The sequence below is a fragment of the Hippopotamus amphibius genome, chromosome 3, assembly GCF_030028045.1.
Source record: "Hippopotamus amphibius kiboko isolate mHipAmp2 chromosome 3, mHipAmp2.hap2, whole genome shotgun sequence".
NCBI classification, from domain to species: Eukaryota; Metazoa; Chordata; class Mammalia; order Artiodactyla; family Hippopotamidae; genus Hippopotamus; species Hippopotamus amphibius.
Genome location: NC_080188.1, coordinates 123,460,134 through 123,486,176, shown reverse-complemented (window position 1 = coordinate 123,486,176; position 26,043 = coordinate 123,460,134). Strand labels below are relative to the sequence as shown.

General features: G+C 48.6%; 1 long non-coding RNA gene and 1 other non-coding gene across 2 annotated transcripts in view; one reads left to right on the top strand and one right to left on the bottom strand.

The window, feature by feature from the left end:
* The first annotated feature begins 3,472 nt into the window (after positions 1-3,472).
* On the top strand, positions 3,473-3,604 carry LOC130850624 (small nucleolar RNA SNORA42/SNORA80 family). Its single transcript, XR_009052984.1, has one exon. It is a non-coding gene; the product is annotated as a small nucleolar RNA SNORA42/SNORA80 family (small nucleolar RNA).
* Positions 3,605-12,247: 8,643 nt separating this feature from the next.
* The window catches only part of LOC130848157 (uncharacterized), an 81,251-nt gene continuing 67,455 nt past the window's right edge, over positions 12,248-26,043 (bottom strand). Inside the window, exons 10-11 of the long non-coding RNA XR_009052550.1 lie at positions 12,678-12,735; positions 12,248-12,281 (exon numbers count right to left, since the gene is read on the bottom strand). This is a non-coding gene — a long non-coding RNA (uncharacterized LOC130848157). The remainder of the gene's footprint in view (positions 12,282-12,677; positions 12,736-26,043) is intronic.

The following is a 26,043-nucleotide window of genomic DNA, read 5'->3' as shown; positions in this document are numbered from 1 at the left end:
AGAATGGACTGGAGAACTCGAGGTTTGGGAGGGGGCAGGGGGTGAAGGGGAAGCTGAGACGAAGCGAGAAAGTAGCACAGACATATATATACTACCAACTGTAGAATAGATAGTCAGTGGGAAGTTGTTGTATAACAAAGGGAGTCCAACTCGAGGATGGAAGATGCCTTAGAGGACTGGGCCAGGGAGGGTGGGCGGGACTCGAGGCGAGGGGAGTCAAGGAAGGGAGGGAATACGGGGATATGTGTATAAAAACAGATGATTGAACTTGGTGTACCCCCCAAAAAAATAATAAATAAATAAAATTAAAAAAAAAAAGAAAAATGCTGAGAAGGACTCATACCATGGCATCAACTGATATGTTTTTCTTTAAGAAATAAACTTGATTGTTCATTTTCAAAAAAAAAAATAGATAGCTAGTGGGAAGTTGCTGTTTAACAAAGGGACATCAACTCAATTATGGGTGATGCCTTAGAGGGCCAGGGCAGGGAGGGTGGGAGGGAGTCGCGGGAAGGAGGGGATATGGGGATATATGTATAAGGTGTAAAGCAATTATATTCCAATAAAGAGCTTAAAAAAAAGTTTAAAAGAATGCACACATTGAAAAAAAAAAGAAATGCTGAATGGAGTTCTTCAAGCTGAAATGAAAGGATGCTAACTAGTGACACGAACACATGTGAAAATATTCAACACATTGGCAAAGGTAAGTACTTAGTCAAATTCTGAACACTCTAAAGCTGTAATATTGTGATGTGTTAACCACTTAATTCAGGCTCAAAGGCAAAGGACAAGAGTATTAAAAATAACAATAGCTACAATAATTTGTTAATGATTATGCAATACAAAAAAGAGTAAATTGTGATATCGGGCACATAAAAGGGGGAGTGAAAGGATAGTTTTTGTATGCAATCAAAGTTAAGTTTTTATCAGCATGAAACAGTTGTATTTATAAGTAGTTTAACATAAGCCTCATGATAATATAAAGCAAAAGCTATAATAGATTCACAAAAGAACCTCTTGAAGGATATCAAAGCTTGCCACTATGAAAAATCATCAATTCACAAAAGAAAGCAGAAAAAGAGGAAGAAAGGAATAAGAGACTACAAAAAAGCCAGAAAACAATTAATAGGATGGCATTAGTAAGTCTTCAACTATGAATAATTACTCTACATGTAAATAGATTAATTCTCCAATCAAAAGACTAGAGTGGGTGATTGGATTAAAACAAAACAAAAAACCAAGACCCAAATATTTATATATTAGAGATTTTTGTTTCTTGTAGTAAGTGTATACCTGTCTGTAAATAATTTGTTATTTCTTTCCATTTGTATAAATAAAGAAGGGAGTAACCAAACAGTCTGGAAAGAGTATGAAGTGTATGAAGAACAGGAGGGACTCATCAGCACCAATGGTAAATCAAGTAGATAAAGTTCCAACAGTGAACCAGGACTGACAATCCCATGAAATGGCCAAATGCAAGGTCTGGAAGTCAACAGCATGTTCCAAAGTGATGGATCAGCCAAACATAAAAAGAAGAGAGCAGCTGACTACTCAAACTCCAACATTCATCTCCTAGGAGGGGAAACTTCCATATGGTCCTCCTAAATACAATAAGATGCTAATAGGGCAAACAAACGTTTTTAATAATACTAGGAGACCAGTTCAGCATAATCATAATGATAGGACACCAGCCAAAGAGGATTCTAAAAGAACATCACTGGGGTCAGATCCAGTTTGTAATATTCAAAAATCTTCTCGATGTAACAAATGAAGTTAAACTACAGGCAAAGAAGGAAGCTAAGTCTAATGACCAGCGGTTTGCATCTCAGTCACCTTGGAAGTCTCCTTCTCTAACTCAAAATCAATCCATTTATAATCCAAATTATCGAACCTCAGCTGGTTTGAGGATTTGTGGTCGAAACTGCCAATCGACCACCAATATTCATTTTTCCCTTCTTCCATAATACAGAATTTTGGCCACCCAGAGGAAAGTCAATAATTTCACAGCCTCTCTTGCAGAAAAGTCTGGCCATGTGAACCCTTAGCAGCAGTGTTTTCTGGGCAATGGGATGTGAGCAGAAGTAATATACACACTCTCTAGGTTGTCTTTAAAGAGAAGAGATGTGTCCTTTCCCTCCACGTTTTAGTCCAGGCAGCCTACCTCCAAAAACAAACGAACAAAAACCTACGTTCTTTTTTGTATTTATTTTATTGAAGTATAGTTGATTTACAATGTTGTGTTAGTTTCTGTTGTACAGTAAAGTGATTCAGTTATACATATATATACATTCTTTTTCATATTCTTTTCCAATATGGTTTATCATAGGATACTGAATATAGTTCCCTTGGCTATACAGTAGGACCTTGTTGTTTATCCATTCTGTATACAGAAGTTTGTATCCGCTGATGTCAAACTCCCAATCCATCCCCCTCCCCCACCCCCCCCTCCCCCTTGGCAACTGCAAGTCTGTTCTCTGTATCCAAGAGTCTAAAATCCTGTTCTTAACCATCGTGTTATATGTGTTATATTGCTACTGGCCCACATTTGCTCTTCTGCCGTCCCTAGGATATTCCAAAAGGATTCTATCTCCTGTCTGCATTCTACTCACCTGAAAGGTAAGAGACCTAAATTTAAATGAACTGCCTTGGAGGGGGTGGGATGATTTGGGAGATTGGGATTGCCATATATACATTACCAATAAGAAAAAAATATCAAATTGCATACTTTAAATATACGCAGTTTATTGTACTTCAATTATATCTCAACAAAACTTCTAAATAAATAAATAAATAAACTGCCTTCCAATTCCAAACTCCTGACACTCTGCTCTACTGCCCTTTAGTGGAATGATCCAGTGCTTGACATAAATCATTGGGTCGAAGCATTGACCGGGCTAAAGGCAGGGTGTGAAAAGGGCCACTGGGGTTCCCAGGGTCTGTGTAGAACACGAACAACATCAGGACACGCAAGGGGGGTATCCGCAGAACCTAGGAGAGAAGAAATCCCGATAATTCCCTCTACCACCTGGCTGGGGACTCTGACCACATCTTTAATGAAAAGGACTGAAAGTCGATGTCAGTCAAGTACAGAATAACCATAGTTCCTCACCTAAATTTCTGACTACATCACCTGCGCTGTAAACAGACCGATGGAGCACCCACAGAGGGCCAGGCAGGGTTCTGTCTCTCGTGATCAAGGCAAATGAGATCTTTGCTCTCAGAAATTTGCATTCTAATGGGAGAAGAAGGGGACGGGGGGCTGGAGAAGGAACAGATGATAAAAAGTAAGAAATAAATGAATATGAGTGGTGCCAGGCCAAGGTAAACAGGGGCCAGGTTGTGTAGGACTTTGAATGCCTGGTGAAGTGAGGGAAGGGTTCTAATGAAAGGGAGAGCTTGGCTTCAGGTTTCTAAAACACCACTCTGGCTTGCAGGTGGAAAATGGATTGTAGAGGTCAAGAGTGGAAGCAAGGCATGGGTCTGGATTTATGGCAGGCCCGTCCCCCTGGGCCTCTCATAGTGTCCCATGCCAGAGCAAACTGGCTCTGAACCATTGCCTGACCTCTGCCTGTAGGCTGTAGGCACTGAAGTGGGTTGCACAGTGGGAAAAAGAAAAAGGAAAAAGAAAAAAAAAGAAAAAAGGAAAAAAGAGAAGTAAGGGGAAAAAAAGAAAAGAGAAAAAAAGAATGGAAGCAGGGAGGAATTCTCTGGCAGTCCAGTGGTTAGGACTCTGCACTTCCACTGCACGGGACATGGGTTCCATCCCTAGTCAGGGAACTACGATCCCACATACCACACGGTGCGGCCAAAAAAAAAAAAAAAAAGAATGGAAGCAGGAAGACCAACTGGAAAATTACCCCAGAGGTCCTGACTGATGAGAGGGGAAGGTGACTTGGATTAGGATGGAAGCAGTGTAGGATAAGACAAGTGGAAGATTGGGCTGTGCTGTGGAGGTGAAGCCCACAAGACTGCTGGTGGATTAGGTGCAGGAGGGGGAGTTGAGAAAGGGGATTTAAAAATCCAGGATTTATATATAGTTCTCATTTCAGACCAGGGGGCCCCATGATTCCCAATGCACCCTCTTGTTTTCTTAGCCCCCAATTTAAGAAACTGTCTAGGTGGGTCCAACCTAACACTGAGATGATTTTTAATCCAAGAGGGGCAAAACCAGGTAAGAAGCCCTCTTCCAGGACCAGCTTATTTTTGCTGTGTATGCTTTGCCCGTTAAGCATGTATGGTCCCTAGCCTAGAGCAGCGTGGGAAGAGAGAGTTTTCACAGTGTTTCAGCACCCTCCAGGCACATGGGGATATCAGTCCCTCATCCCAACAGGCCACTGCCCAAGAGGCTTTAGAGCTGCCTTGGGATAAATCATCCCCAGGGGTCATAGGGACACCCCCTCCTCCAAGTGATGACCAGGCAGCAGCTCAGTATTTTGTGACAGGAACACCTACTAAAGAGAATGCCCCTTCAGCCTCAAGGGCCAAGAAGGGCCCAGGTGGAATGAGCGCCATGTGTGGCAGCCCAATTAAATCCCTCCTGTGCCTAAAACTGGGAGAGCCTTGAACCTGTCAGGCAAACCCTGGAGTCAAAAGTTGATAAAAACTTCAAGCTGAATCAACACTTTCAAATTCCTCCTTTATTAGGTAAAACACAAGTCAGTTTTCTAATTAACCTGAGTCCAGATGTCCTAAATGCTATCTTTTCAATTCATTTGAAGCCTGTTATGGGTTGAACTGTGTCCCCCCCCCAAAAAAGATAGGCTGAAGTCTTAGCCCCAGTACCTCAGAATGTGACCTTATTTGGAAAAGGGTCATTGCAGATGTGTTTAGTTAACATGAGGTCCTACTGGAATAAGGTGGGCCCCCAACCCAGTATGACTGGTGTCCTTATAAGAAGACACAGACAGGGCTTCCCTGGTGGTGCAGCAGTTAAGAATTCACCTGCCAATGCAGGGGACACGGATTCAATCCCTGATCCGGGAAGATCCCACATGCCACGGAGCAACTAAGCCCATGCACCACAGCTACTGAGCCTGAGCTCTAGAGCCCACAAGCCACAACTATTGAGCCCGCGTGCCACAACTACTGAAGCCTGTGTGCCTAGAGCCCATGCTTCGCAAGAAGAGAAACCACAGCAGTGAGAACCAGTGCACTACAACGAAGAGTAGCCCCTGCTTTCTGCAACTAGAGAAAGCCCACACGCAGCAATGAAGACACAACACAGCAATTAAATAAAATAAATAAAAATAAACAAATAAATAAATTTGTTTAAAAAAAAAGAAAAGAAGAGGCAGACACACAGGAAGAATGTCACGTGAAGACGGAGGATTGGAGTGATCCTTCTACAAGCCAAGGAATGTCTGGGGTTACCGGGAGCTGGGAGAGAGGTGTGGGACAGATCCTCCCTAAGAACCTTCAAAAGGAACCAACCCTGCTGACACCTTAATTTTGGGCTGCTAGCCTCCAGAACTGTGAGACAATCTCTGTTGTTTTAATCCACACAGTTTGTGATGCTTTGTTACAACAGCCCTGGGAAAGTAACACAGGACTCAGCTGAGTGGAGAAGAAGCTGAGGGCTTCTGTTTGCCGGACAGTTGAGGGTTCCTCATAGAATCTGCTCTCCCCTCAAGAAGCAACATAGCGCAATGGAAAGGGCACATCTAGGATGTGGAACTGTGTAGACCTGAGTATGAATGCTGGCTTACTGTCTGTGTTTACTGAAGAAACTTTAACTTCCCCAAGCCCTATTTCATCTAGAAAAACAAAGGGAAGAGAGGATAATGCCATCTAACTCTAAACCCTACTGAGGCACCTGATGTTGGTTTAATTAGCGATTCAGGAACATAAACATTAAAACATTCGTTTTAAAATGTTTGGGTTTATTATCATCAGTTAGGAAACAACTCCGCTATTAACTGTAAAGGTAATTACATTCATTCTGTGTCTTGTCTATTCAATGTGGAGACGATGGTAGATAGCCTCTAAGAGGCTTCCAATGATTTCCAACCCTTGTGGAACCCCTCCCTCTTAGGTGCAGACTTGCTTCTGACAAATAGAAAACAGTAAAAGTGACAAGCTGTCTCTCCCAAGATTGGGTTGTAAAGCACTATGGCTTTCATATTGAGCCTCTCTCTCTCTCTCTCTCATCACTCACTGTGGAGGAAGCTAGCTGCCGTGTTGTGAGGTGACCATGTGGAGAGGCTCCCATGGGACAGAGACCTGATAACAACCGCAGAGAATCAGAACCCCTGCCCCAAGTAGAGCCTTCAGATCAGACCCCAGCCCTAGCCAGCTGCTTGACTGAAACTTCATAAGACACCTTGAGCCAGAGGCACCCAGCTAAGCCAGGTCCAGAATCCTGACCCACAGAAACTGTGAACTACTAAACGTATGTTCTAAGCCACTAAATTTGAGGGTCATTTGTTACCAGGTAATAAATAGCTAATAGAGTATGTTCCACGGGAATCTCGGTTTGTGGAAGGATCTGGAATGTGTGCTTTGGAGACTGCAGTTTGGAGTTTCCTCTGACACTGTGGAAATTAAGGGCATGGACTAGGCAGCAGGTCTAATTTCAGCAAAGTGATGAAACATGCATGTTTGAGTCTCTGTGCTTTCCTCCATTAAGGAAAGTTCCTGACTCACATTCATGACAAAACTGCTCCCTCCTGCACCTGCTCACTTACTCACCTTTACCCTCTATTTCCACTTTACTAAACTGAGCTAAGTAAATCCAGTTTTCCAAAATCCTCTTCAACTGAATAGTGGCTCCCAAAAACATACATCTATATTCTGATCCTCAAAGCCTGTCAATATTACCTTATATGATAATAGAGTAAATATTACCTTATATGACTAAAGATGTGATTGAGAGGAAGGGCTTACCTGGGCTATCCAGGTGGGCCCTAAATTCAATGACAAGTGTCCTTAAAAGAGTGAGATGGAAGGAAATTCCACTGACAGAAGAGGAGGAGGCAGAAATTGGAGTGAGGTAGCCATAAGCCAAAGAATGCCAGGAGGCACCAGACGCTGGAAGAGGCAAACTGGTTTTCCCCTACGGCCTCGAGAGGCATGTGGCCTTGCCAACACTTTGATTTCATACTTCTGGCCTTCAAAACTGTAAAAGAATACATTTCTATAGATGGACCTAGAGATTATCATACTGAGTGAAGTAAGTCAGGCAGAGAAAGGCGAATATCATGTTATATCACTTATATATGGAATCTAAAATATGACACAAATGAACTTATCTACAAAAGAGAAATAAACTCACAGGCGTAGAGAACAGACTTGTGGTTGCCAAGCGGAAGGGGAGCAGGGGAGGGTTGGATTGGGAGTTTGAGATTTAGCAGGTACAAACTACTATATACAGAATGGATAAACAACAAGGTTCTACTGTACAGCACAGGGAACTGTATTCAATATCCTGTGATAAACCATAATGAAAAAGAATACGAAAAAGAATGTGTGTGTAACTGAATCACTTTGTTGTACACCAGAAACTAACACAGCATTGCAAATCAACTATACTTCAATAACAAAATAAAAATAACAAAAATGTTTGTTTTTAATGATTGAGAACGCTCAATCTTTTTTTTTTATAAATTTATTTGTTGGCTGTGTTGGGTCTTTGTTGCTGCACATGGGCTTTCTCTAGCTGTGGCAAGAGAGGGGCTACTCTTCATTGTGGTGCATGGGCTCCTCAATATGGTGGCTTCTCTTGCTGCAGAGTACGGGCTCTAGGCCCGTGGGCTTCAGTAATTGCAGCGCACAGGCTCAGTAGTTGTGGCCCACGGGCTTAGTTGCTCCATGGCATGTGGGACCTTCCTGGGGTAGGGATCGAACCCGTGTCCCCTGCATTGACAGGCGGATTCTTAACCACTGCACCACCTAGGAAGTCCATGTTTGTTGTTTTAAAACTATGTAGTTTGTGGCATTTTGTTTCAACAGCCTCAGGAAATTAATACACCAGTCTATTTCCATGTACAGACATCCTCTTTGGTTCTTGTATGTTATGGGCTGAATGTCTGTGTCCTCCCAATTTCATATGTTGAAGCACTGACCCCCATTGTGATGGCATTTGGATGTGGGGCCTTGGAAGATAATGAGGTTTAGATTAGGTCATGAGAGTGGGACCCTCACGATGGGATTAGTGCCCTTTTGAGAAGGAGAAGACAGAGCAATCTCCCTCTCTAAGTGCACACACAGAGGAAAGGCCATGTGAGCCCACAAGGAGAAGGCAGCTGTTGACAAGCCAAGAACAAGCTCTCACCAGACATCATATCTGTTGGCAACTTGATCTTGGACTTCCCAGCCTCCAGGACTGTGAGAAATAAATTTCTGTTGTTTAAATGACCCAGTCCATGATATTTTGTTATAGCAGCCCACGCAGGCTAAGACATCATAGTAGACTGTGAAAATGGCCACAAGACTTTGCCCCACCCCCTTTGTATCTATACCCTTGTAATGTGACATGGTCTTCCCATCAAGAAGTGGAGTCTATTTCTCCACCCCTTGGCTGTGACTTGCTTTGGTCGTGGAGATATTACCAATCATGATATAAGCAGAAGCTTGAACAGTGCTCACTCATAGGGCTTTCCTCTTGCTGCTCTTTGGCAAAAACACAGGCTAGCTTGCTTCCTGTAAGAATGAGAGATCACCAGAGCAGAGGTGAGCCAAACCAGCAGAGGGACCTCCCGTTAGACCAACCAGCGTGCCAGCTGACCCACTAGCTGACCACATCCATGTGAGCAAGCCAGACAGAGATCAGACCAGAAGGACCCACAAACTCATGAATCAAATAAATGACTGTTGTTTTAAACCACTACATTTTGGAGTTGTTTGTTACCCAGCAATAGATAACTGATACAGTTTCTAAGGTCACCTCAATTCCATAATAAATGTTTACATCCATAGGGTGTCAAGCTCTGATACTGTCATGGGCCATTTCCTGATTTTTCCTCTTCTCCAGGGGAAAAATAGATTTTCATAGTCTTGTTTCTAATGGACCTATATGCCAAGGAGGACCTTTGGTCAGCCCTGTCATTCCTCTCTGGATGAGCTTGGCTAAGCCCTTCTCTCTCTGGGTCTTTGTTCCCTCATCTGTACAATTAGGACAATGGGTTTAGCAAGTGGTTCTCACTGATTCAAGACAAAGTTCATATCTGGATGCATTAAAATTAGAGAGAATAAGACATTTTAAAGTTCCTATTTAATCTAGAATTTTTCCACTTAAAGGACTGTTCTTTATTTTCAGATCATATCCTTCTTATGTTTGTAATGTTTTTAACTTGTCCTTTAAGAAATGATAAGGTATTAGGTGGGGGAGGAAATAGGTGAAACAAAATTTGCAAAATGTCGATATAACTGTTGAAGCTAGGTGATCTTCATATATGTTTGAATATTTGAATATTTCCATAAGAAACATTTTAGAAAATGATGATGAAAGTAAGTCATGATGGTGTTTGTAAGTGCATCCATGTGTGTGTTTCAATTTTAAAGTGGATGAAAGGGCAGTTCTGAAAATAAAATAGAGAAGAAGGAGTTGGGGAAGGAGAAGACGAAGAAGAGTTGCTATGGACATTAGGTACATGCAGGCAACGAGAGAGCTTAGTAGGCTCTCAGTAAATGCCATTCATACACTGGCAACACAACCTCTTCACACTTCTCTCTGCAATATCCCTCCCTCTTCTGACTCCCTCCCTTCTCCCCTGGGTCCTAAAAGGGAAGTTTCTTCACCCTGACTTCCAAGTGAGCAAAAGTCATATCAGGGCTCCCATTCTCTGAGGAGAACGTGGCTGTGAACAGGCTGAGGGAGGGGATGGTGGCCTGCCCTTGCCTACCCTCCCACCTGTTGAGCAAAGCAACTGGATTGACTGCCCAATGGCCCTGGCCACATGCCCCTCCAGGAGTCCTGTCGATATAGAGATGGACAGGGACCTGCTATGCTGCCACCACACCCTCCTTCCAAAGCTGTGATGGGCCAGTAGAGACCATCAACTCCCAGACCACATCCTGTTGGCCTTTACCATTTTAGTGGTTGACGGCTGGACTTCCTGTTGCAGAGCACCTGCATCTCTTGGCCAACGGGCATTCCTGGGCACCAGATCCTGCTCTGCCCAAGTATGGCAGGCCAGAAATGCAGGGGAATTAACTACTGTACAACAGCCCTCGATCCATGGCTGACCAGAGTTCAGGGAGAAATGCCCCAGCTCCCCCAGCCGGGGTGCAGGGGTGACTCTGAGGCACGTGCTCCATGCTGTCTCCCCCAGTTGCCCAGTGAGGCCCAGTGGTCCACAGGGGCATGTGGCCTGATGATACACCCTTTTATCACCCCCTTCCCTTCCCATTCCTTCCCTATGTCACTTCCCCACTGCCCTACTGGGTGTCCTGGGATCACCTCCTGAATAAATCACTTGCACTCAAACTTTTGTCCCAGGATCAGCATGCTTACAAGGGAACCCAGACCAAGACACAGACGTTGGTAATTGTTTTTGTTTTTATTTATTTATTTACTTATTGGATGCATTGGGTCTTTGTTTCTGGGCACAGGGTTTCTCTAGATGTGGCGAGCAGAGGCTACTCTCTTCAATGCGGTGCACAGGCTTCTCATTGTGGTAGCTTTTCTTGCTGTGGAGCACGGACTCTAGGCACACGGGCTTCAGTAGTTGTGGAATGCAGGCTCAGTAGTTGTGGCTCATGGGCTCTAGAGCTCAGGCTCAGTAGTTGTGGCGCACAGGCTTAGTTGCTCCACAGCATTTGGGATCTTCCCGGACCAGGGATCGAACCCGTATCCCCTGCACTGGCAGGCGGATTCTTAACCACTGTGCCACCAGGGAAATCCCAGATATTGGCAATTGTGCTAGACAGAATAATGTCCCCCCCCTCCCCGTTCCCCCCCTCCCTTGGTGTACTAATCCTAATCCTAATCCCCAGAACCTGTGAATATGTTACTGTAACCAAAAGTGGGGATTGGTTGCTCCCCTCTTAAAAGCCAATAAAGAGGCAAAGTTAGCGGAAAGGAAAGTTTGCTTTACTTTGGATGCCAACAACGGCAGGGGGTTGGGGGGCTGACTTCTGGCCAAAGGTCGACTCCACACACCCACCCCCACACCCACACCCCCAACAACCAGTGGGCAAGAGCTTTTACAGGCAGAGGGAAGGGGCTACCAGCAGAAACAGCACCATCAGCTCTGACAGTCATCTTGAAATTGGTCATCAGTGGTCTGACCAGCATCATTTTTAAGTACAGTTAATCTTCAGTTCCAGGGTTGGTTTGTTCCCATTTCGAGGCCAGTTCTGAGAATTGTGACAGCGTATGTCATGGCTACAGGTCTGGTCATAATCTAGTTAACTTCTTCCACCTGATGGGGGTTTCAGTATCTATAAGACAGCTCACAGGATATGGCTCAGAATATTATTTATAGCCCTTGAGAAGGAACTAAAAGTCCTTGACTAAACTATTATTATTTAGTCTTGTTGGACTGTTTTCCTTTGTTTCTGCATTTTTTCACTTCTCTGATTAGATTTATTCTTTGGCTAAAGTTTTTCCACAGACAAAAGGCAGGCAGAGGACAAGGGTTGGTGGTGAGAGGGAACCATAGGTTCCTGCTCCGTTTCATTACCTTACATGGAAAAAGAGGATTTTACCAATCTTGAGATGGGGAGATTATCACGGATGATCTATGTGGCCTCATGTAATCACAAGGGTCTTTATAAGAAGGAGGCATTTGAGTCAGAGAAGATGTTACCATGGAAACAGAGATCAGAGCAATGCAATTGATGGAAAGGGGCCACAAGCCAGGGAAGGTGGAGGCTTCTAGAAACTGGAAAAGGCAAGGAAACAGATTCTCCCCTAGCACCTCCAAAAGGAATGCAGACCTGCTGACACCTTGATTTAAGCCTGGTGAAACCCAGTTTGGACTCTGACCTCCAGAACTGTAAGATAATAAGTCTGTGTTGCTTTAAACCACTAAGTTTGCAGTAATTTGTTGCAGCAACAATAGGAAACATACAGTAATGAATCAGCCACTCTTTCCCACTGAACCCAGGCATCATGACAGACTCCTTCCCAACATGTGCTAATTGACAGGGGTTGGTACACAAGGAATTACCCGTGTACCATCCCTGTGCCATGAATACCTGCCCTCTACAGCCACAACCTCTGGACACATTAGAAGAACCCTCTCCCTTGGGTGGGTCCAGCCCTCACTTGCCTGTTCCAGGTGTCCATCTACTACAACCAGGGGCACCACTTCCGTGACGCTGCGTGTGAAAGATGCTTCCTAGAAAAAGACGGAGAAAGAACCAGATATGACGGGGGGGGATGGGGGTGAGGATGAGCCGCCCCTGGGAGCTCCTGAACTTCTGATCCAGCCATTGGGTGTGAGATGCTTCACGGCAACTGCTCTGATGCTGCCACTCTGTCTCAGGGACATTCTAACACAGCCTAAGAGACACATCACTAAACAGTCAACGTCTTTACTATCAAGTAATGTGGGAAGCAGACACCCTGATGCCAACTCCAAGACCCTCCCTACCCCTGACCCCTACCCAGGTGTGGATCAGGGATGAAGCAGAGCTCAGGGATGCCTGTTGCATTATAACTCGGTGTTCGGGAAATGTTAGATGATAGCCCCTATTTTTTCCCAGTCAGGTGATCAAGCCCCCAGTTGCCTTACTAGCCTTCTTTTCTCCAGAGGCTGATGCTGTCCAGAGTGCGGCGGTCAGTCTGGCTTCCTGGAGAGAGCAGAGAGAGAAGCTGCAGTCCTGCCGCGGTTGCGTCTCGCGGCCACACGGCGTCGCTGTCGAGCCAGCCGGGCGCGGGTCCGGATGCGGGCGGGGCTGCGGGCCTCGGAGCCCAGGCTTGGGCAGAGCGCCCGCCCCTGCGCCCCACCGTGGGCCCCCCGGGCTGCTGTTCTCGCCGCTCAGCCACTGCCATTCCACACGCGGCTGCTGTCCAGGGCCCCAGGCCGGCCGAGGGTCAGCAGCCGTCGCTGTGAATCTTTGGACTGCGCTCCCTTTCCCTGGGCGAAGGGTCCCTCACCCCCTTCTGAGAGAAGTGCCTCCAGGATGACTGGCCCAAGGAGGCCCCAGTGGTCCAGGGGGCCCAGAGAGGTCCGGCTGGGAGACTTGCTGCCACCTCTCTGTCTGGAAAAGATGCACACGCATGGACCAAAAAATGGAGGGCGCCCAGACACCTGCTGGGGAAATAAAAATTAGAGATAAAATCTACCAACCCGGAAAACCTCTCCGAAAAAATAGGAGGGAAAGAACCGTTCTACATTGAATTAGCATTCGACCAGGATGTGCTGCACATCACAGGCAATCTGCTAAGAGGTTACAAAGAACTCTCACCCTTTCAATAGGCAGATAACAGCCCATCAAACACATCTTTCTCAAGATCAACCACAGGTAGTCCTCCAGTAGGAGGTCTGAACCACCAATGTCACGTTCATGCTACATTTGCCTGGCAATTACTGTGGCCACCTGTTTGCTAATTGCCTTTATGCAGAGGAAAAATATCTTCCTCCTTTCTTGTGGACAGGAGGCAGGTTTGCAGCCTGGAGCCAGGCACCAGCTCAAGTGAGATTCCCGCTCTCCCTCAGAAAGTGGGAGATGGGGCTCTCCGTTCCTGGATGACTCCATTGCAAAGAGAGGGCTTCCGCATCCCTGAGGAAACATCCCTGGGATGGTAAACTGGCAAAGGGCTTATTTAGCATTTGAAAAGATTTACATACATTTCAAAGAGGCAGAGCTTACAATTATAAGGTTTCTAAACTGAATGCTCTAAGGAAAGGGAGGAGACATCTCTTCCTTTTTTATTTTCTACAGGGAGAATTAAACTCTTTTCTTTCTTGCTTTTAATTTGTATTTGCCCTTACACACCCACAGCAAACATTCACTACCCCTCATATCCAGCTCCTCTGCCGGCCCCACCATAGACCCTGCCAGCTAGCCAGCACACACGTGAGTGCAGGACACGTGACACATGGGCACACGTGTGCACAAGCGCCATGAACACACACGCATCACGTGTGTGCCCAAACATGTGTGTACACATGCTCTCACCCGCTCTCTGCTTAGCCTTTGCTCTCTGGACCATTTTCCTTTCCAGGTTAACCCTCCAGGTTAAGCTGACTCAACTCAGCAAAAGTTAAGACTAGGTCTGGCCGGTTCCGCAGGAGTGGGAGGAGCAGGGGTTATAGTTCCCTGGGCTATACATTAGGACCTCGTTGTGTATCCATTCTAAATGTAGTAGTTTGCATCTTCCAACCCCAAACTCCCAGTGCATCCCTCTCCGTCCCGGCTCCCCCTTGGCAACCACAAGTCTGTTCTCTATCTTTGCCATGAACTTTGATGCGTGTATCCAGCCCCTGCCCTACCCTGGCTGCTGCTGGCTTCGCCTTCAGCTGATAGACCATAATGAAGAGGTTCCCTGGTCTGTGCTCGCCTTCTCCAGAGACTGTAACAAGTACATAGAGGGGACGAGACCTTGAACTGGACCTTTCCTGCCCTCAGGGCTCTGTGCTGGACTAACTGTGAGGTAACAAAACCTAGCCCTTTACCTCAGCCCAGTCTATGTAAAAGAGGCTGAGAAATTCAACAGACTATTATTCCAAATGAGAATTTCTTCCTAGAGAGCTGTCAGCCCAGGAGGGAGAAGGCAGCAATGTTTGCACACACACGCCTCCCCCCACCCCAAAACAAAACACTCTTCAAGCCAGCTGAGGGGGACTCAGAACCACCACTTGGAGGACAGGGGGCTGCCAGAGGGAACCCTGGCACCTCATCCCCACCCTCACGGCTGAGCCACTGACACTCAGGGGCCTGCCACTGCTGCTGGAAACCTGGCTCCGTGTCAGGACTGGCAGAACGAAGGACAGAGGGCTGCAGTGGGACTGACCTGCGTGCCACCACTGGCAGGGCAGGAGCTCAGATTCCATGGCCAGAGCGGACGTTCAGGAAGAGAGGTGGGCTAGAGGGATCTCAACGGGACCTCACCCAGTGGAGTTGCCCATGGGTCCAAGGCGACCCCACAGAAAGAGGCTTTGCGGGGAGCACGGGGCAGGGTGTGAAAAGGCAGCCGGAGCAGGTGTGCCCTGTGGCAGGAAACGGTGCAGGCAGAGTTTGTGGGGCGGCTAACTCACCTGCACACCCCACGTGTGTGACAGCCCCATCATCAAGGAGTCCTTGATCATTTCCTTTCATCCCTCCTCCCCTCTCGGACCCTGAAGGAGCCAGAAAGCAGCCGCTAGCCATGGGAGAGGAGGTGAATCAAACAGAGCCAGACACCCTCCATGACAACCCACCCACCACCGCCTGCCTTCCCCACTGCAGAAAAGGCAGGTCAGCTTGAATAGAAGATGCTTATATTAGATGGGAGGTGAATATTCTCACTCCGATAGGACTAGACTTATTTTTTTAACTTGGCAAAAAGTTTCTTTTTTAACCCACTTTTGATGAGAATTGTCAAGCTCACAGAAAAGTAAAAAGAATAATGCCATAAACCCACATAGTCACCACCTAGATTCAAAAACTTTTGACACTGTGGTGTGTGTGTGTGTGTGCGTGTGTGAGACCTAGTTTGGTTGAACCATTTGAAAGCAAGCCTCAGACATCACAGTCCTTCACTCCTATATCATTCAATATACATCTCCTAAAGATTCACTTTTTTTTTTTTTTTTTTTGGCACACGGACTTAGTTGCTCCACAGCATGTGGGATCTTCCTGGAGCAGGGATCGAACTCATGTTCTCCGTATTGGCAGGCAGACTCCCAACCACTGTGCCACCTAGGAAGCCCCAAAGATTCACTTTTTAAAGCCTAAAATTGAAACTGATCTAATACCTGAAGGAAATTGGTAAAGCTCTGTTGAGTTGAAATACTTTCAAGGAGAGGGAAGAGAGAAGCAACAGAGCAAATGCTGGGACGGTGGTGGGAGAAAAATTAACCTATTTCCCGCTTGCAGCCTGCAAAGTCCAGCCAGTTGAAAAAAACAGTCACATAATGAAAATAAGACCATTTCAGATAATGGCAGGTGCTATAAAGAAAGAAAATAAAACAGGATAGAGGTGATGAGAGTAAGACCAGGAGGCGAGGTAACATCAGGGTGGTAAGGAATCAACCCCTCAGGAAGAAAAAATGACTTTTGAGCTGAGACCTGAAGTCAGCAACACCAGACAGTTGGGAGAACGGGGTTCAAGGCAGAGTCAAGAGCAAGGCCAGGGGCCTGGAGGCACAAAGGAGCCAGGAGTGACAGTTTAGGGAGAAGGGGTTACAGAAAGTACAGAGAGAGGAGATGAGGTCGGGGCCCAGGTCTCTCAGCCAAGGGGAGGAATTTGGAGAGAATTTTAAGCAGGAGAGTGACTTGAATGGACTCACGGTTTTAAATACTCTGGCTGCTCAGGTGAAAAAGACTTGTGGGGAGAGCCAAGAGTGAAGCCCAGAAACCACCGAGGAGACTGTTTGCAGTCCTCCAGGCCAGGGAGGATGGTGGCTTGGATCAGAGTGGTACCCAGAGGTAGGCATTATTGCCCCCACTTTAAAGATGAGGAAACTGAGGCTTAGAGAAGTTAAGTGACTTGACCAAGGTTGTGCGACCTTTAAGTGGCAGGTCCACATTTGGGGAGGGGGGGAGGGTACTTTTTTTAATTGTGGTAAGATATACATAACATAAAACTTACCATTTTAACCATTTTAACTGTGCAACTCAGTGGCATTAAGTATATTCACAACATTGTACGACCATCACTATCCATTTCCAGAACTTTTTCATCATCTCAAACAGAAACCCTGTACCCATTCACCAATAGCTCCCCTGTTCCCCTACCCTAGCCCTGATAGCCCATAATATAGGTCTACTTTCTGGCTCTGTGAATTTCCTCCTCCAGGTACCTCCTATAAGTGGAATCATACAATATTTGTCCTTTTGTGTCTGGCTTATTTCACTTAGCATAATGTTTGTTTTGTTTTGTTGTTTGGGTGTTTTTGTTTGGGGTTTTTTGTTTGTTTGTTTGTTTGTTTGTTTTTGGCCATGCAGCTCGGCTTGCCGGGATCTGAGTTCCCCCAGCAGGGATGGAACCTGAGACCTTGTCCTTGAAAGCGCAGAGGCCTAATCACTGGACTGCCAGGCAATTCCCAGTATAATGCTTTCAAAGTTCATCCATATTGAAACACGTATCAGAATCTCCTTCCTTTTTAAGGCTGAGTAATATTCCGTTGAATGTGTATATCACACTGTGTTTAACCACACATCTGCTGTCGGAGAGCCAGGATTTTTACCAAGATGTCGGATTCCAACTCCATTCTGGTTAGCGCTGAGCCCGGCGCAGTGCCCCCTGCGGCCACCAGAGGGCGCACAGAGACCCTCCAAGCAGCTGCGCTGCAGGCGCTTGGCGGTTTGCGGGAGGAAGAGGAAGCCGGCTCCGAGTCTCTCGCGTAAACATCCTGTACCCAGCAACACGCCGATGAGAGGGAAGCTGGCTGCTAGGACAGCGACCCAACTACAGGATCAGCCTCAAATGGAGGAAAGGGAGGAGGTCGGGGTGGGAAGGGGTACCCCTGCAATCCTGGTCCAACCCGCAAAGCTTCCCAGCCAGGCATCCTCCAGCCGCAACAACCTGGCTGAGGAGCCGGGTGAGGCAGGCGGGGCACTGAGTCCAGGGAGGCTCGGGATCCCAGTCCTGCTCTTCTCCAGCAGCCCAGTGAGCTCCAGCCTGTGGCTTGCCCATTTTACAGATGAGGAAACTGAGGTTCAGAGCCACTGACTGCTTGTCCGGAGCAAGTGGAGGAGGCCAGGTCTGAACACCTGCTGCCAGGTGGGCCTTGTGAACGTCTCCTCTCCAGGCTCCAAGAACACTGATTTCTTCAGCCATATTTCAGTGTGGTTTTAGGCCTCGTTTCCCACTTGATCTTGTTGGCCAGGCTCTGCAGGGGGAGCACAGACTGGGACACGGCTCTTGAGGCTGGTCTGACCACTGTGGCCTCCCTCCTTCTGAGCATTAGGCCTCTAATAATGCCACCCAAGTCTGCCCTGGCTGGTCTTGGCAGCCACCTCACGCTGACCAAAATTTCCATCAGCTTAAATCCCTCAACTTGTGTGGGAGGCAGTGGTGGTAGAGGGCTGGTAAAAAAATAAAATAAAGTGAATCCCTCCACTTTTCTCCCATGTGCTGTTTGTTGCTAAGCCTTTTCTCCCCCCACTGCATCCATGTGCAGCTGGGTCTTTGGATCCGAGTCCAGGAACTGACATTTATCCCCGTCAGATTTCATCTTGTTCATTCATCTGACAAACATTTGTTCAGTGCCCACGCCATACCAGGCACTGGGGATACAGCACAGCAAGACAGATCCCCTGTCCTTGAGGAGCTCACACTGTCATTAATCACAGCAGCCACCACCAGTTATCAGGGGCCAGCTATGTGCCAGGCACTGTGCTGGGGGCTACATGTAACTTGTCCCATTGGCCCTCACGGCATTGCTCCCATTTTGCAGATGGGGAAACAGAGATTCAAAAAGTTTCTGTGATTTGTCTGAAGTGGCATACCTGGAAAGTGGCAGGCTCAGCATTCAACCTTCCAGTCGCTTTAGATTCTGGCTCTGTCCTCCTATGTAGATACCCTCTCTCCCAGCTTAGGGTTCTCTGCAAATCTGATAAACTTCGCTTCTCGGAATTTCATCAACAGCACTGATGAAACTGTGATGAGGTCAGAGCCCTGGGGTGAGCCATCAGTGCCCCTCTACCCCAGAGAGACAGCCATCTATGATTCTGCACCCTGTGGGCTCAGCGATACAAATGCACTCGACAGGAAGCCCCCTGACCATTCTTCTCCCTCCACCCGCTGTCCCAGGCTCACTCCCCTGTCCAAGCAGCTATGTATCTGGTTGTCGGCATCTTTGCCATCAAACCAGTTGCCACTGCCAAGTCCTCTACATGCAGGAACCAGCTGTGCCTGGCCCTTGCCTGCATCATGGTGGTAAAGCTCCATTTGCCAATGTCCCTCCCCAAGAGGGAGACTTGAAGCCCAAGACCAGTTGAGCTGGGATTTCTCAGGCTCTGAGCATCCCCTCTTGCATCTGTGGCTTCTCCTCTCCCGCACCGTCTGTTCCCAGAGGCTCAGCCCATCTTTTTCGCTCAGCTCTTCTGCCAAGCTGAGGGAGACCAACTGCAGAGCAGGCCTGTGCGAGCGAGGGCTGTGGGCAGGAAAGAAGGCAAGCAGACTAGAGCACTGCTCAGTGGGGGAGGGAGGTTTGAGATGGGCTACAAGCTGCCAGTCAGGCCCTGGGGACACCATACCCCATGACAGGCTTACCACCTCACAGGACCACAGACACCCACCCTCCTCACAACCCCAGATGCTTGGAGATATTATCGTTGTGCCCATTTTACAGGCAAGGCGACTAAGGCCCAGCACGTGGAATCCAGACCTGGACACTACCTCTGCTAGGACTGCTTCCTGAAAAGAGATCGGGGATTTGTGGACAGAATGCATCTGCTGAACAAGAACTCAGCAATCTCCTACCGTAAGCCCAGTCAGCAGCAAATACATCAGAGTCGGGCCCTGCCCTCATGGCCTCACGTTCGGGGGCAGGGGAGATAAATAAGCCAGCCCATAATTTCAGGCAGTGATAAATGCTACGAAGAGCATAAAGCCAGGTAGAGCAGGTGTCAGAAGAGTTAAGGATGCTACTCCAGCTAGGGTAGTCCTGGAAGACCTCTCTGAGGAGGTGACATTTGAGGAGCCAAGAAAGAGCTGGCTTTGGGGACAGCAAGTATAAAGATGCTGAAAGAGAATGAGTGCAGTGTGGTACCAAATCCACCCACCCCCACCATGGATGATTACAGAGAGGGAACCACATGGCTCTGATGTGAGGCCTCGGTGGGGAAGCACGTGGGCCGGTGTCCTCAGGATGCCTGAGCCCTGGCACGGGCTCCACAGATGCCTCCACTCCCACTCCAGGGGTCTGTGAGCCCCCGCCCGGAATGTGGGTCTGTGTTGCTCTGTGTCCTCTTCACTTCCTCCCACCACCAACACCTTTTTGCAGAAGGCCCAGCCCAAAGCAGGCTCTAGAGAAACGTTTGCCGAATGAACAAACTCCAGAAGGCCCCGCTCACCAAATCCCGAGGGCCAGCAAGGAGGAAGTGTGAGGACAAATCCAAGGAAATCCTACTTTCTTCCACAAGGAATCACTTGATGGAGTTTGTGGCTCCTAATGGTGGTAGAAGCAGAAAAGACAAAGGGATTCCAGAAGGTGGGAGGAGGGGTCGCCTACACAATTGGAAATTTTTGCACAGAAGTCCAGATTTCAAGCTATTTTTAAAATATCTGAAGATCTGGCAACCCCGAGCCTCATATCCCCATGGCAACGCCAGCTGGTGCTGAGCGGCCCTGGTGACTGGACATGCGCTCTGCGCTTCGCCGCGGACCGGCAGCTCACTGCTGCCGACACCTAGCCCACCCCACTCGCTCACATCACTGGCCCCGTGGGCATCTGAGTCGGCCAACCCTGGTTTAAGAGATTTGATGAGCAGGAAGTCGTGCAGGGGACATGGGAACTATGGCATCTGTCGCATCTGCCTGCAACTAAGGAGAGTCAGACTGAGGTCCCCTCCCTCAAGTTCTTACAGCAGCTATATGGTGTGCGGGGGTTTCCAGGTCCACATAAATCAGTTCGCTGAGCTGGGTTCTGAGTTCGGATTCCAAGCGGGCTCCAAAACTCGGCCGTTCAGTCGAGGGGAGAGATGCAGTTCCCCATGTGCACCAGCAGGGGAGCGACTCTCCCTGCTGTGACCTCAGAGCTGCGGGGGTGGGGGGGGGAGAGACGGAGGAGGAGTTGGGGGGGAAGGGGAGGTGGGCAGCCCACTCCCGGTCTTGCCGGGGCTGCCAGGGCTCCAGCTGCAAGAAGGCAGTCCCTCCGTCGTCCCAGGTTCCGGAATGATCCTGTGTCCCTGCCTTTTCCCGCTTGGGGTGACAGCTGAGGCCCAGCCCGCCTGGCAACACGACGGGCTCAGCAGTGATGGACTGGGCCAGGACGTAATCCAGGTGCCCAAGGACAGCCTCAAGAGGTTCACCCACCCACCTTGAAGCCCTTCCAGCCTGTGACCCAGGGGCCAAAGGGCACCCCTTCTACCCTCCCTTCTCCCAGCAGCCTTCTCTTCCTCCCCTTCTTCTGGGACTGCTCAGCCTTTCCGGTCCCTCTGGGCTGACCCTCAAATTAAGTACCATGTGCTTAGCACTGTGTTCAGGGCCGTACACACTTTAAAAATCCCAGCAATCCTATGAAGTAGGTATTAATTCCCACTTCACAAGTGGGGAAACTGAGGCTTAAACAGGGGACATCACCAGTCCAAGGCCAAACAGGTAGCAAGTGGTGGAGTCAGGGTTCTAATCCAGGCCTGTGGGACCCCTCTTCCCTGGACTGCTTGTTCCCATGAAGGAAATTTTAGAATCAGCCCGTGGAGGGGAAGGTGGGGTTGGCTAGGGTTTGAGGGCAAAGGACAGTCCCTTGCCCAGGCCCAGCCTGAAACCACCCCCACACAGGCCACCTATTCTGTTGGAGCCGCCCAAGGACAGGGGCAGAATCTGGGACCCCTAAACCAGTGATGAAGGCTTGGGGCTTCAGCATGGCCACCAGGGAGGAATAGCTCCTGGTCCGTGGGAATTTACTTAAGCCTCGCGATCCTCACCTGGGGCTATAGACTGAACAGTGGGACAGGGCTCCACACATGCTAAAGCTTCTGCCTTGAACCCATGAGGGGTGGTGAACAGGCAGCACCGGGTGCAGAGACACCTGGATGTTTCAAATGGCCGACTCAGCTGAGCGGAACTTTGATGAGGGGCAAGAGACCCAGACTCTGTACAAGGTGAACGTAGGGACCACTGGGTACGACTCGGTCAGCGAGCCACAGCCTCAGGACCTCCCCCCTCCCACCTGCCGGGAGACAGAGAAGCCCAGGGATCATCAGCCCCTCTAAGACGGTCACAGCGATGGGACCAAGGCCACCACCCTGGGTAGGAAGAGAGGTTCTGTCCATGCTATTTCATCCAGTTTACCTCCCATTTTCCCACATGCTCTGTACTCACACCGCTGGCTCCATATTTCCCTCCCCAATTCTGCCTGCGTAAATGCCACCTTCTGTGAGCAACCCACCCTGATCTGATCCCTTAGACCTCGTCATTTTCTCCCTCTTCTGAGACCACTGGAACTGTGTGGACCTCTCCTGTGGCACTGAGGTCAGTCTCCCCCGTGCTGTAATTGTTTCTGGGACACTGTCTTTGAAGTAGGAAATAGATGGCTCCCTGGGCCAGAGAGCTGGTATTTGTCAAATGGAGCAAAACTGAAGCTTTGTCCTTAGTCAGACAAGAACTAAGCTGCTACCCCTTCTCTATTGATATGGAAGGAATGAACTAGCCGTGGGGGAAATTGTTGCAATGCACATAGAAGTGAGTTTCTCCATTGATATGGAGGGAATAAACTAGCAGTGGGGGAAATTGCTGCAATGCACATAGAAGTGAGTTTCTCCATTGATATGGAGGGAATAAACTAGCAGTGGGGGAAATTGCTGCAATGCAAATAGAAGTGGCTGTTCTTTTTCCTTTTGAGAGCAAGGAAAATAAAGAGAACTTCAAACAGACTAAAGGAGAAAGATAACCTGGCCTGAGAGAGTTAAACAATCTTGGTTATTCTTTAGCTGTTACCACGAACAAACACGTGTAGCTAGACTTGTCCTTCACAAAGCTGATGACTCTCTGACTCCATACGAATTACACCTTGCACCTGGCATTTCTTCCCCTCTACACTCCTTTGTAGCACTCTTCATTTCAGAAAGAAGGTCCTGGGCCGATAACTTCAGGGACACCAGACCTGGTTGCTGAGCTGCCTGATGCCAGCTTTGGCCATGAATTTGCAGAAGAAAAGAGTACAAGATCCTCACCACCTGGACTCTTATCATTTACCCGGACTGCGAGCCCCACGTGTAAAATCCTCCCGGACTCCCGAGGAGCGGGGGGCACAGTTCTTGAGGTGCTAGCCTGCTGTGTCTTCCCTTCTGCCTGGCAGAAAAATAAAGCCATCTCTCTCTTCCTCCAAAATCTCTGTCTCCGTATTTCTATTTGGCCTTGGTGTAGAGGGTAGCCGTTATTAAGGCAACATCTTCTCTGGCAAATGGACTGGAAGTTTCAGCAAGCACTGTAACTCCTAGTATGGGGCCTCATACACTCAAGGCATGAGACACATTGGATGGATGGAAGGATGGATGGAGGGAAGGAAGGATGGTTAGATGGGTGGATGGTTGGATGGTTGGATGGATGGATGGATGGGGGGATGCCCAGATAAACAGATGAACAAATGAATGTGTAGGAGGGTGGATGGCCCACAGAAATTCAGTATGGCCTCTGTAATTGGCCAGAACACCCCGACTCCCCCTCCAAGGGGATGAGATTTCCCTGTTTCACTTGTCATAGCCCCTCCCCTGCCTCAGTGAATTAGAGATTTAGAGACTGTACTGTGTGGAGCTGCAAGGGAGACTGGGAGTCAGATCTGTGTTCCTTCCCTCACTGGACATTAGTCTCGCTTATATGAGGACATTGGACTAGATGATTCTTTGGGCCTTTCCACAGCAAAACACATGTCAGTGCTGGGACCCAGCAAAGAACAGGGAAACTGATTGAACCTAGTTCAGCTTAGAGGCTCTGGAAGAGTTTAGACAAAAAAGAAAGGGAGAAAGAGAAAACAAAAGAAAGAAGGGGGAAGGAAGGAAGAGAGGAAGGAAAAAAACTGACTTTCATGTTCCAAAGTAAAAATGCATTCTTAAAAAAATGTGTCCGGTATATAAGATTTCCCAAATGCATTATTTCGTTAAAAAAAATTAATTTCAACATATTGAATTTAGGATCGCAGCATGTAAGATGTGATGGCTCCTCTACTATAATGGAGCTGCCTCAGGCAGAGATGGCCTGGGGCAAAAGACGCCAAAGGGAAGGATGGGCTGGGGGCTTGAGGGTGTGGAGGGGGCTTCTCTCCACCCTCTTCACCACTGTAGCCAGAACACCTCCTTTAGGATCTGCTTTATGTGTTGATCTTATAAACCCAATATATTGTTTGAATAAAAGGTTTCTGTGTATACATGTCTGTGTTTTAAGCCACTTTAATGGAGAGAAACAAGAGGCCCGGAGAGAGGTGATTTGCCCAAGGGTGTACAGCCAGTGCATCAACACAGTCCCTCAATTCAGATGCAGGAATCCAAGCACATCCATGGCACCCGCAGGGGGGTGCCACCCCTCACTGGGCTATACTCTGGCTCAGATCTAGCAGCCGCAGTGGGAAGTCACCAGGCTCCTTTAAACAACATTCCACCAGGACGGATAACCCAGGCCCAATTAGGAACTGGAAAATCTCACAGCGGGCAAATGCCCAGAACTGGGGGGCTCAGGGCAGAGGCCCAGCTCTCTGCAAGCTTCACAGTCCAAAACCTTCCTAAAACAACCCCTTGGCTTCCGCAGAGCATAATTTAATCTCCCTTTGATGACTCCAATCTTGCCCTGCCTCGGGCCACTCTAAGAACATCAATTACTGCTGGGCCCAGGTGGGGAGTGGAGAGGAGGGGCTGGACCCTGGTCACCAGCTGACCCTGCCCTTGAGGAGGCCGATGGGGGAGGACGAGCTGCAGGAGACTCCAGGGGGAGGAGCCCAGCCTGAGCCCGGAGAGCTGGATGCCGCCTTGGTGGAGAAGGGGGCCAAGGAAGAGAATGGGAAGCTCCCTCCCCAACCAAGAAGGGGAGCCCTAGGTGGACTCCTTCTTAGCTCCCAGAGCAGGCAGGAAGGGCAGCTCCTAGGGTCCCTGGAGGAAGAACCCGGGAGCTAAAGGCAGGCAGGAGTGATGCTGAAGGCCAGGCTAGGCAACCTCGCTCATGGAGAGGCAGCACAGTGCCCCCATAGACGGTGCAGAAATGTTGGCTGCAAGAGACGGAAGTGGACTTAGAGTCACACTGCCCCTACCCTGCCACTTTCTGGCTGGGGAACTGGGAGCAAGTTCTTAACCTCTCTGTGCCCCAATTTCCTAGGATAATGCTAGCATCGTCATCACAGGGCTGCGGTGAGGGTTAAATGAGACTCACATGGGCTGTTGGAAAGTGGGGGCTTAGGCCACCATCTCTGGTGAGGAAAGGGCTGGAAGAACAGGCATCCGATCACTCTCGGGGCTGGCTCTCAGGCGAGACTGGGCGCTTTGCTTTGTTTGGCTTGTTTGTATTTCCTATATTTTATGCAAGAAACAGTTTTCTATCATTAAAATACTATTCAGAGGAAAAAAACAGAACCATAGGGACTGCAGTATGTCTTTAAATGGAAGCAATCGATCAGAAGAGGAGCCCACCCATTAAGCATGGGGATGCGTGGGGGCATGGGTGCTACCCTAGGGCTGAGACTCAGACAGGGGAGTCCTAGCTGCCCAGGGGGTGACAGCCCTGAGCCCTCAGGGACACACAGGTGACTGGATGTCCCCTACTACTTCCTGTGCCCTATGAAGAGGCACCGGGCAGGGGAAGTCGGTGCCCTGGGGAGTACTGTCCGCTCACAGGCAGCAGCACTTTTCTCATTGGCTCTTCTCAGCTCCCAGTCTTCAGACCAGCAACTCAGAGAGGACCCTGGGCCCTCAGGACTTAAGCCAGTCCCCTCGCCCCCTCCCCAGACTCATCCCACCCAGACCACCTAGCCCTCTGTCCCGCCAGCAGCCCCACTAGGCTCAGCCACACACACACACACACACACCCAGCCTCTGCTGAGGCAGCCCTTTGAGGAAAGCTGGGCTTAGTGTGTCCACAGCACTTTCCCTGCCGGTGTCATTAATCCACAGAAGAAAGTCAAACATTAGCCCAGGAAACAGCTTATGCCTTATATAAGCCCCCCTGGGGAAGGCACAAACACAGCTTGTCAGAGCTGAGCAGCCAAACTACAGCAGCCGCCGGACCCTGGGACAGAGCAGGGGTTTCAGCCGCACGGACCACCAGCCCCACCGGAGGGAGGAACCAGGCCCAGCTACCAGGTG